The following is a 12529-nucleotide window of genomic DNA, read 5'->3' as shown; positions in this document are numbered from 1 at the left end:
AGAGTTGCATTTATATGGTGTCTTTCACAACCTCAGGGCATCCCAAAGTATTTTACAGCCAATTAAGTACTTTTGAAGTGTAATCATTGTTGTAATGTTGGCAGCCAATTTGTGCACCGCTAGATCGCACAAACAGCAATGAGATAATGACCAGATAATCTGTCGTTTAGTGATGTCGGTTGAGGGATAAATATTGGCCAAGACACCGAGGAGAATTCTTTTGCTCTTCTTCGAATAGTGCTGTGGGATCTTTTACGTCCACCTGAAAGGCCAGCCTGAGCCTCAGTTTAACGTCTCATCCAGAAGACGGTACTTCCGACAGTGCAGCACCCCCTCAGTATTAACTGGAGTGTCAACCTAGATTTGGAGGAGGAGGAGGAGGAGGTGGTGGAGGAGGTGGTAGTTGGAGGCTTTTAGACTGAGGCATTACAGAAGGTGGTTTTTCCTTATGCACTTGCATGCTTAACAGAAGGCTTCATTTGTCTTTTCTGACCATCAGTGCCTCAGAAGGCTGTGATTCCCCTCGGAGACTTTTTGGGAGAAACGTCAACTGCCGACTGAAGACCTACGGCCTACTTCCCCAGGAGAACAGCATTGTATCTACTAGTCAAGGTCACCACTGCCTTGAATTTCTTTGCCACGGGATCCTTCCAGGTAGCGTCAGGTCACCTTTGCCATATAAGTCAGGTACCTGATGCTCTATTCAAGAAAATCACTGATGCTCTATTCAGAAGGCTGCATAATTCATATCACAAAATTTATCAGGAAAAATGTTCAGAGAAGTTTCAGAAAAGAACCAGCCAGTCTCATCGTAGTAGAATTTTGGTGCAACTTTTTTTGTGGTGGTATTGTGGCATTAGGCCAGACTGCTCCATTTTATTTGTTTTGGTGCCTCAACACTGCCCAAAAACCTACGGTAAAAAGGAAAATCCAGCCTCTTGTGACCCAGAGACTTTATAATGGTTGAGTTGATGTGCTGGCCATTAATTATATAGATGTGCTCTATACTTTTCAAAAGGCCTTCGATTGTTAATTGTATCCATGTGATTTATATCAATTAGTGTTAATTGTATACAGGTGATGCCTATCAATTGGGAACTCTCGTATCCATTTATTAGAGAGCTGATCTAGGGTGTAATGTGGAGCTCTGTGAATAAAGGCATGGAAGCAACCGAAGACTAAGCTCTAGTATTCTATCCTTCACCACCTGGCTATCCAATTTATAATATCGATAAGGTAGACTCATGACTAAGGTCATGGGGACAAGTAGCATAATGGATGTCAAGCTGGCTACAAAATAGAAAACAGAGAATTAGGGTTAAGGCTAGTTACTCAAACTGGCAAATGGTGGGAAGTGATGTTCTACAAGGATCGATACTGGGACCACTGTTGTTCACCATTTACATAAACGATTTGGACTTGGGAATTGGAAGTACAAAATTTGTGGATGACACCAAATTGGGGGGTGTAGTTAATACAAAGGAAGAATGCAATAAAATGCAAGAAGAGATTAATAAGATGGCAGAATGTGTGCATAATTGTCAAATGTATTTCAATATAGATAAGTGTATGATGTGCATTTTGGGAGGAAGAATAAGGAGGCCACATACTCCTTGGAAAATAAGGGTCTAAATGGGGTAAAAGAGCAAAGAGATCTCGGGGTACAGATACACAAATTACTAAAAGTAGTGATGCAAGTTAATAAGGCCATAAAAATGCAAACATAGCACTGGGGTTCATTTCTAGAGGGATAGAATTGAAAAGCAGAGAGTTATGTTAAACTTGTATAGATCCTTGGTTAGACCAAACTTGGAGTACTGTGCACAGTTCTGGTCTCCTTATTATAAAAAGGATATAGAGGAAATGGAGAAATGAAAAAAAGATTCACAAGGATGATACCAGAACTGAGAGGTTAAACCTATCAGGCTGGGACTCTTTTCTCTAGAAAAGAGAAGGCTGAGGAGTGCCCTGATTGAGGTCTTTAAGATTATGAAAGGGTAGACGTAGAGGAGATGTTTCCACTAGTGGGGGAGACCAAAACTAGGGGCCATAAATATGATATTCACTAATAAATCACTTCTTTACCCAGAGAGTGGTTAGAATGTGGAAATTGCTACCGCATGGAGTAGTTGAGGTGACTAGCATTGATGCATTTAAGGGGAAACTAGATAAACGCATGAGGGAGAAAGTAATAGAAGGATGTGCTGATAGAGTTAGATGAAGAGGGTTGAGAGGAGGCTCATGTGGAGCATAATCACTAGCATGGACCAGGTGGGCAGAATGGCCTGTTTCTGTGCTGAACATTCTATGTAATGTAACACTGTTAGCGATAGACTGGTCGGTTGGGAATCCTAGCATCTCTTTGTAGATCAGGTAATGTGCTTTGATTCTTAAAATGTAAAGCTGACTTTATGTTTTAGGACTGCTGCTCAACCCCAAGTAAATTAACTGCATATTTGAACATATTTGGGAGTGAACATATTTGATGCATTGCAATTGCCATTTCTTGATGTCACAAGTTGATCCAATGAGCAGCTGAACTACACATAACAGGAACAGGTACCAAGAAAGAAAAAGAAAGCAAGACTTCCATTTATATATCTTACCATTTCTTCTCAGAAATGACTCAAAGAGTTTCATATGCAATGAAGTACTTGAAGTACAGTGGTTATTGTTCAATAGGCAAATGGGATAGCCATTCTGGACACAGCAAGATCCCACAAACAGCTTTTAGACAAATGGCCAGGTAGTTTGTTTTTAATGGTGTTGACTGAGGGAGCACTGTTGGCCAGGACACTGGGAAAACTTTCTGCTCTTCCTCAAATTGTATCATAGGATCTTCAATGGTCACCTGAAGAGGCACATACAGCCTTGGTTTAACTTTTCATCTGAAGAACAGTGATACCTAGGCAGTGCTAAGTTTGCTGATCTCAGCTAGGGCAATGGTGGAGGCATTACAATTGGCCTCCACAGCTCAGTTCGAGGGAAGGAAAAATTAGACATCGTACTTGCTCTTTTTCACAATTCAGCAATCCCTGTTGAAAGTGTGTCTATGAACATTGGAATAAAATCGGATTGGGCTCAGCTGTGGTGTCCATATGGTCGAATGGTTTGCCAACTCTCACTGCTAAGGCTCACACATGAGCAAGGTTCATTATTGCTGCTACCCATATATGGTCGACTGACTGATTTCAACATAATTGCTGGGTGGAGGCTAAGAGACTGAATGCAAGTGTTTCACAATTACTATCAAAGCTGAGGTAACTATAGACTTCTGACTCCTGGAAGAACATTTTCCATGTGCTTTAGTTGCATTGACCAGGTTATACTAGCCAAGATATACTGAGCACTCAAACCTCTTTCAATAACAACAATAGCAACAACTTGAATTTATATAACACTTTTAAAAATGTCCCAAGGCATTTTACAGAGAGAAAAATAAAAAAGGAACTAACACCAAAAGTCGTGGAGAGAAAGTTAGGAGAGGTGACTGAAAGCTTCATCAAAAATATGGGTTTTAAGAAGGCTTTTAAAGTGAAGAGAGAAGAGAAGAGGCAGAAGGGTATAAATTCGTCTGGGCCCAGAATCAGTGCTGTGCAGGCCCAACCGTGAGGCTTGAGGACGACCCAAATTTGAGCCTCAGGCTTCATTTGAATAATTTAGGTGAGCTGCTGGCGCTTGTCGCACAATGGATTCTGGGGAACTCAGAGTTAGCTCTGAGCTGAAACAGCGGCAACAACCCACTTGAGAAAGTCTCACCAGCAAAATTAGAAGTGGCACTGCACCATCCAAGTCTTGGAATATGAGGCCTCATATTCCAAATGTGTGCTTCATGCCAATAGCCCAGCTCAGTAGTGCACATCGGGGAATTGTGGGCACAAAGCCCACGATTTTCCATCCATTAGAATTAGTAGGCAGAAAATCTTGGGGATTGCACCTCTGATTTTCCGAATTGCATTCCGAGAAGACGAGGCTTCATGTCAGGAACACGCATTCAGAAAATCAGCCCTATAGCACTGCTTCTGCGATTAAGCTGGCGTGAATGTGGTACCAGATATGAGCATTAGATCCAATGTAACAGTGAAAATGTAGATTTAATTTCCAACAGGTCAAAGAGAGTTTACAGAATTTGCTCCAGAAACATTCAGAAGGTAGGTTTTAACAACAAATATCCACAAGTGCTACAGTGATTGCAGCTACGATGTGCCACACCTGTGACACTTGTAGTACTTGTGGGAAGGAGATTGAGAGAGAGAATTGCCCTGGGTTTCCATTAGGTACCCCTTAGTAGACAATCATAGAGCAGTATAAGCTGGGCTGGGGCTAGGTCAGCTAACTGTCCCCTCAGTGGAGCCTGGTGCACAGTGCAGTTGTGTCGGCTGCAGCACACGCATTTTATTTTCGTGTAAACCACTGGCAGCCAACATTTATTCTATTTAAAAAAGTAAATTGAATGAGATTTTTTTGACCTATATAATCTAGTGTTAACTATTTTTAGGGCAACTCTCTCTCTCAATATCCTTCCCACAAGTACTACCTGTCACATCGTAGCTGCAATCACTGGAATTTTGATGGGTGCCTGGTTGAAGACTGTTGTACATATTGTGATGTCCTGTGGTTGGACTCTGCACATTTCTGCATTGAGATGGAACTTGAAGATTGAAGACATATAGAAAGTTTAATAAAATCCTGCCAATAATGGTATTTTCTCTCTGTTTTACGGAAAGTTGCACAATGAGGGTTAACACAACGCAATAACACAAAATAGAGTTAAAGGTTGTTCAGGATAAAGAATTTTACTATTTGTGGCAATTTTATGTGAAATGATTCGCACAGTATCACTTTCAGCTGTTTGAAGCAATTGCAGGGCAGGTATATATCACTGAATATAAACTATTGCAATAAACTTAATGGTATAGTAGAAATCTAGCTATAAATTCTATTATCTATCGATGTATTTATTTGTCCATCTGATATATAACTATATCTGTTCACAGTGTCTATCTAGTTAACAAAAATTCATAAATCTGCATGAATGCATAAATCTGACTATTTCCTGAATCATCTTTCATTTATTCCAAAAATGTGTTTGTAAATGTGATGAGACCACCTGTGCATCATTAATGTTCTATCCACGCTGGTGGGAGGATTTTGCATTAGATGCGCTAAGAGTTCATGTATATTTTCATTATCTGTCTATCTATCTATCTAGTCTGTCTAATTTTGATCAGATTCACTGTTGTGTCCTGCAGCCTGCTTTGAAACCCTAGAGACAAGGGTGGGATGGGGGAGGAGTTGCATTAGACAAAGTGTACTTGACATCTTCGTGAATGACTTCGGACAGCTAGATTAAGGACAGAGGAAGAAGCTTATTTCATGGCTGATTTGCTTTAATACCTCAGCGACAGCAGGGAAGCTAAAATGAACTTGCCCTTGAGAAAGCGGATGCAGGTCCTTTTTTAAGTCACGATCAGACTCCAGTGAATGCATCAGTGCTGCTGCTGTGTGCTGGTAAATAAACACACATGCACAAAAGGGAGGGGGAGGATAGAGACCTGCTAAGATTGGGTTCATCCCCTCTAGAGTTGATGAAATGTTGCATTTTAAACAACATACTTTGTGTACTTTAGATGCACAAGTACTCTGTGAAAGTGTTTATGGTGCTGCCCAGCCTCTCAAACAATCAAAATGAATTTTTGCTTACTCAAATGTGTTGCCTTTTATGTCATTCACATTTGCTGTTTGCATTTCCATTTTGCTACTATTTCTAGGCCCTGCTATTATCCAGCGAAACACCCACTGCTCTTTACTTCGGTTCCTCAGTTGCCAACATCAGAGGCAAAGAGAATTCTGCGCCGCCCAATCTTATTCATATTGCAGCCACGATTATATTTTATTGAAAAAAAACTATGAAGGCCTGTGATACTTTGATTAAGCTCCTTGTATAGCCCTTGACCTGTGAACCTGAAAGAACGAATGTCGCACAACACATAACATTCACTGTCCTAGCTGAGAATAAAAGAGAGAAAGAGAGAATGATTGGGACGAAAACTACAGAGATAAATAGAAAAAGAGATTGATAGGCGGTGGAAATGACAGAGACACAGAGAAACAGGAAGAGAGGCCAAGAGATTGGCAATGACAGGAGTAAATTAATATGAATAGGCGGATAAAGGAACAGGGACAGAGAGGCTTTGTTTCCAAAAGAAACAAAGGGACTGATAGTCATGTAAGTAGATTAGATTGGTTCTTACATACATGTACTGTATACATATGTAAATACCAATCAATGGAAAGGAATATGGTTAATGGATTGGACTCAAATATATTCTATATAGAAATACATTTTAGTGAATAGATGAATAGAAAAATGGATCAATATATTCATACATAGATTTATAAATTAATGGCTAGTTAGACATATATACAGATGGAAAATAGACATATCGATAGGAAATTAAGAGATTTATGGCATTAAGCGAATGTATAGATAATACTGCACATACACAAGCCACAGGCAGAGTGAATGATTGAATAAAGAAGCATCGCCAATGAGCCTATAATCGAATTTTAAGGAACACAATGATGAATACTATAAAAAAAGGATTTGGGATAATAAATATAACTAAAGAGCATATCTATTGTTGTACTATAAGTCATAAATAAATGTACAGGTGCAGAGCAGCACTGTATAAAAAATACCATCCTGCATCACAAGTTTAAAATTGCCACTTAGTCTTCCTGGAGTACAGCCACTTTCTTTTTAACCCTCTAATAACAAGAGGTGAATTTCTGCACCAAGTCAAAAATACACTGCAGCATAATTGGTGCACACAGAATGCATACAAAATGTTGTGAAAGCTTTAGAGTGAAAGATTGTAGATTTGAGATTGTGACATCTCATGGTAGGTTATGAGTCTCAGCACAATCCACTGGGGGAGGCACCAAATGGAAGGGTGGTCATTTCCTCTCAGAATGGGAGAATTGGAAGAGGGGCAGGTTCGCAGAACCAGAGATTTATAACACAGGTGAAGACCATTCAGCCCATTGTGTCTGTGCCAGCTCTTTGTTAGAGCAATCCAAAACTAATCCCACTCTCTCCCATAGCCCTGCATCTTCTGCTACTTTAAATACTAACTACTCTTCCCTTAAAAGATACAACATTCACTGCCTCAACAGTTCCCTGTGGCAAAAGAATCCAAGTTCTGTTCTTATTTGATAAGTTGACGATAATGTGCTTGTAGACTAGGCATTAGTAGCAACCTGAAACCAGTATAGGCCTTTCTTTGGTTAGCCTTTGCTTAGCTCTCCTGATATAAAGGATAGAATCTTGGAATGGTTACAGCACAGAAGGAGGCCATTCGGCCCATTGAGCCCGTGCTGGATCTATGTAAAAGCAATCCATTTAGTCCCATTCGCCCACTCTTTCTCCGTAGTTCTGCAAATTTTTTCCCTTCAAGTATTTATCCAATTCCTTTTTGAAAGCCACGATTGAATCTGCTTCCGCCACCCTTTCAGGCAGCGCATTCCAGATCATAACTACTCACTGCATGAAAAAGTTTTTCCTCATGTCGCTTTTGGTTCTTTTGCCAATCACCTTAAATTTGTGTCCTCTGGTTCTCAACCCTTCTGCCAATGGGAACAGTTTCTCTTTATTTACTTTATCTAAACCCTTCATGATTTTGAACACTTCTATCAAATCTCCTCTCAACCTTCTCTGCTCTAAGGATAACAACCCCAGCTTCTCCAGTCTATCCATGTAACTGAAGTCCCTCATCCCTGGAACCATTCTGGTAAATCTTTTCTGCACCCTCTCTAAGGCCTTCCCGTCCTTCCTAAAGTGCAGTGCCCAGAATTGGACACAATACTCCAGCTGTGGCCGAACCAGTGTTTTATAAAGGATCAACATAACTTCCTTGCTTTTGTACTCTATGCCTCTATTTATAAAGACCAGGATCCTGTATGCTTTTTGAACCAATTTCTCAACCTGTCCTGCCACCTTTTAAAGATTTGTGCACATATACCTGTTCCTGCACCCCCTTTAGAATTGTGCCATTTAGTTTATATTGCCCCTCCTCATTCTTCCTGCTAAAATGTATCACTTCGCACTTCTTTGCATATAATAGACATGTAATTCATGTCATTGCTTATGTTTACTGAAGGCTAACGTCTTAGAGAACTTTGATTTACACATTTCTTCACAAGTTTATAACAGTTAAATATTTGATGACATAATCAAAACAACTCTGACAATCATTCCATATGTCCTGACCAATAAAACACTTTCCTATTTATTTTCAAACTAACTTTCAGGATTTCCTTAGCAGTATATACCTCTCCAGAGATTCTGCGACATATTTATATATCACTTTTAAGGCACTAATACGTACACATGAGCAAGACCCACGAGTGTCTGAATGCACTTTGACCTCTGGTCTGATGCTAAATCATTCTTGTCATAGCTCTGGCCCTGATTTGACCTAAAGTCTTATTGCTGGTGATGTATCCTGTTCAAGCTATGGCATATAAGCTCCTTGAGTGAACTTCAGAGCTCCAGTATTTGATTATCCCCTTTCTCCCGGCCCATTAAAGGGGTATCGTCCCTCTTTCAGAGAGTTCAGGGAGTCAGTCTCAATTCACGGAACAGCTGCTCTGAAAACTCTGCTTTCACATTAACCGTAAAAGCACTTATGTATGTAAGCTAGCACAATGCCGTTTTGATGGAAAATATTTTGTTTTTTCTTAATATCTATATATAAAAAAAATTTTTCTTATACAGATAGAATCGGTGATACAGTGACAACATTGCATCATTGTGTGTCTCTGATTGCAAGCATGATAAAATTAATTACAATGTGGGGACGTGTGAGGTCATCCACTTTTGTGCTGAGAAGGACAAATTAGAATATTTTCTTAATGGTGAGAGACTAGGAACTGTGAAGGAGCAAAGGGATTTAGGTGTCGATGTACATGAATCTCTACTCAGGTTTAAAATAGTTTGTTTGCCCTGTAGCAACATCCTGGTATTTCCTGTTACTGAGTGTACTTTGCTATGCGATACATAATTTGTTAGCATGGTACAGCCTCTTGGCCACCTAGGAAACACTCCCTGGTCATACTCAACAGAAACTACACATAAATCAATGCATGGATGCAATGCATGAAAGAACTGAGCAACACATTCCCAACACTGCTATTCATTCTGAATGCGAAGCGAAAAGGACGTGCAAATGTTGTGTACGTAAGAAATAGAAGCAGGAGTAGGCCATACGGCCCCTCGAGCCTGCTCCGCCATTTAATCAGATCATGGCTGATCTTCAACCTCAACTCCACTTTCCCGCCTGATCCCCATATCCTTTGATTCCCCTAGAGTCCAAAAATCTATCTATCTCAGCCTTGAATATACTCAACGACTCAGCATCCACAGCCCTCTGGGGTAAAGAATTCCAAAGATTCACAACCCTCTGAGTGAAGAAATTCCTCTTCACCTCAGTCTTAAATGGCCGACCCCTTATCCTGCGACTATGCCCTCTAGTTCTAGACTTTCCAGCCTGGGAAAACAACCTCTCAGCATCTATCCTGTCAAGCCCCCTCAGAATCTTATATGTTTTATATAGTGTCCTGATCTTGCATGTATTCTTGAAAATGTGATAGTTCTCTACAAAAGAACATAAGAAATAGGGCTAGGAGTAGGCCATACAGCCCCTCGAGCCTGCTCCGCCAACACAAGCCACTGGAGAACAACCGGCTGCAGTTCAGGAAATGACCTCATTTGAAGAAAGGAGACTAGAGCTCCAGCAATGCAACTTGAGAGAGGTGACAGGAGGTGGTGAAGTGGGCAGGCTATGTCTCATGTGGTCCTCTGAAAGCCTTCAGTGGCATGAAAGTTTTGTCATTTTACTGGCACAGAAATAACTGTGGAGGCTTGGAATCATGACTTCAGGTCCTCTTCCAGCAAGTGACAGAGCTCTCTTATTAACTCCCTGCTGAAACAAAGCCTCCATTTGCATTGCTCCCCAAGGAAGTCCAGGAATGTCTGCCTTGGTTTGTATAGCATCTCTGCCAGGTACCTTCTCCTCTGGTTCTGTCTCACTGCCTTCACATCCAACAGGGTTCCCTGCTCATTCTACTTCTCCATATAGACCTTATTGCAGCCTTGCTCCAAACATGGACAAAAGAGCTGAATTCCAGAGGTGAGGTGAGAGTGACTGCCCTTGACACCAAGGCAGCATTTGACCGAGTGTGGCACCAAGGAGCCCTTGTAAAATTGAAGTCAATGGGAATCAGGGGGAAAACTCTCCAATGGCTGGAGTCATATCTAGCACAAAGGAAGATGGTAGTGGTTGTTGGAGGCCAATCATCTCAGCCCCAGGACATTGCTGCAGGAGTTCCTCAGGGCAGTGTCCTAGGCCCAACCATCTTCAGCTGCTTCATCAATGACCTTCCCTCCACCATAAGGTCAGAAATGGGGATGTTCGCTGATGATTGCACAGTGTTCAGTTCCATTCGCAATCCCTCAAATAATGAAGCAGTCCGAGCCTGCATGCAGCAAGACCTGGACAACATCCAGGCTTGGGCTGATAAGTGGCAAGTAACATTTGCGCCAAACAAGTGCCAGGCAATGACCATCTCCAACAAGAGAGAGTCTAACCACCTCCCCTTCACATTCAACGGCATTACCATCGCCGAATCCCCCACCATCAACATCCTGGGGGTCACCATTGACCAGAAACTTAACTGGACCAGCCATATAAATACTGTGGCTGCAAGAGGAGGTCAGAGGCTGGGTATTCTACGGTGAGTGACTCACCTCCTGACTCCCCAAAGCCTTTCCACCATCTTCAAGGCACAAGTCAGGAGTGTGAAGGAATACTCTCCACTTGCCTGGATGAGTGCAGCTCCAACAACACTCAAGAAGCTCGACACCATCCAGGACAAAGCAGCCCGCTTGATTGGCACCCCATCCACAACCCTAAACATTCACTCCCTTCACCACCGGAGCACTGTGGCTGCAGTGTGTACCATCCACAGGATGCACTGCAGCAACTCGCCAAGGCTTCTTCGACAACACCTCCCAAACCCACGACCTCTACCACCTAGAAGGACAAGAGCAGTAGGCACATGGGAACAACACCACCTGCACGTTCCCCTCCAAGTCACACACCATCCCGACTCGAAAATATATCGCCGTTCCTTCATCGTCGCTGGGTCAAAATCCTGGAACTCCCTTCCTAACAGCACTGTGGGAGAACCTTCACCACACGGACTGCAGCGGTTCAAGAAGGCGGCTCACCACCACCTTCTCAAGAGCAATTAGGGATGGGCAATAAATGCCGGCCTCGCCAGCGACGCCCACATCCCATGACCGAATAAAAAAAATAACAAGGTAAAGGTGGATGTTGAAAGAGCACCCAATCCTTCACCTTACACTGGTGTCCCTCCAGCAGCCACAAATAGGAGGACAAAGTATGCAAGCAAAACGTCCCTTTTAATAGCAGCTCAAAGCTCTTGAATCAGAATACTGGCTTTACTTTACCAAATCTGCTGACTCGGGCCACCCAGTCCCCTATCAGCTTTTTAACTTTTCACAGTGCTCCCTTTATGGGGGAAACTTGTCCATAACTTATGCGGGTGGAGCGCCTTGTGACATTATACACACAACAAAAAGCTTGGAATTGAATCCGTGCACCTACCTGAGGTGCAGCTCTGTGGGGCCATTATCAGTTATGCAGCACGTATAAGGAGAGCACTGTGAAGAGTGTTGGAGATCTCTGCCTATGCTTCTTCTGTGAACATTAGGGCCAGGAAATCACACTGTTTGTGTCAGGTGCCAGTGGTAATTGCTGACAGAAATGGTATCAGTCCGTCAACCCTAAAGATGAATGTGGGATACCCAACCTCATATATACACTCACACATAGACAATAGATTTTAACAGTCCTTTCTTTCAGAGCTTCCCAATTCAGCTTAAGAAAAAGTATATTTATAGGTATGACCACTTTGGGCAGGTTCAAACTCAGTTTGACACTTAACCTGGTGAGAACAGGAAGAAATAACCATAAGTAGGGTAAGTGTATACTTTAATGTAGGTCATGACCTTCTGTTGCCTCATGTGACACCACCAGCATCCCCATCACTGGCTCCAGTTCCCTTATCTCTGGTTCCTCTTTGTGTGATGATTGGCTGTTGGAGAAGGACACGGATGAAATGGAACTGATGGGTACATTAGCCTGTGACAAGGAGAAATTGGTCAACCCTCTGTAAAACCCCAGCATGAGATCTCATTGATTTAACCAGCTTTAGCAATAAGATTTTGAAGAGAAAGTCTTGTCATCAATAAGAACATTAGAAAAAATGGAATGAGAAAACTCTTTTTTAGTTATAATGATGTACCACAAAAGTGATAGGAATTGGGATTGGCACATAGCATATGGGAGCCATGAGCTTTCCTTTCGGGAAGGAGGGTAGATTACTCTTAAGTACCTCCTCATTGCTAGTTCCAGAGTGACATATTCAAAGATCTAGAAAT

The sequence above is a fragment of the Heptranchias perlo genome, chromosome 9 (assembly GCF_035084215.1).
Source record: "Heptranchias perlo isolate sHepPer1 chromosome 9, sHepPer1.hap1, whole genome shotgun sequence".
Lineage (NCBI taxonomy): Eukaryota > Metazoa > Chordata > Chondrichthyes > Hexanchiformes > Hexanchidae > Heptranchias > Heptranchias perlo.
Note: the sequence above shows the minus strand (reverse complement) of the source record.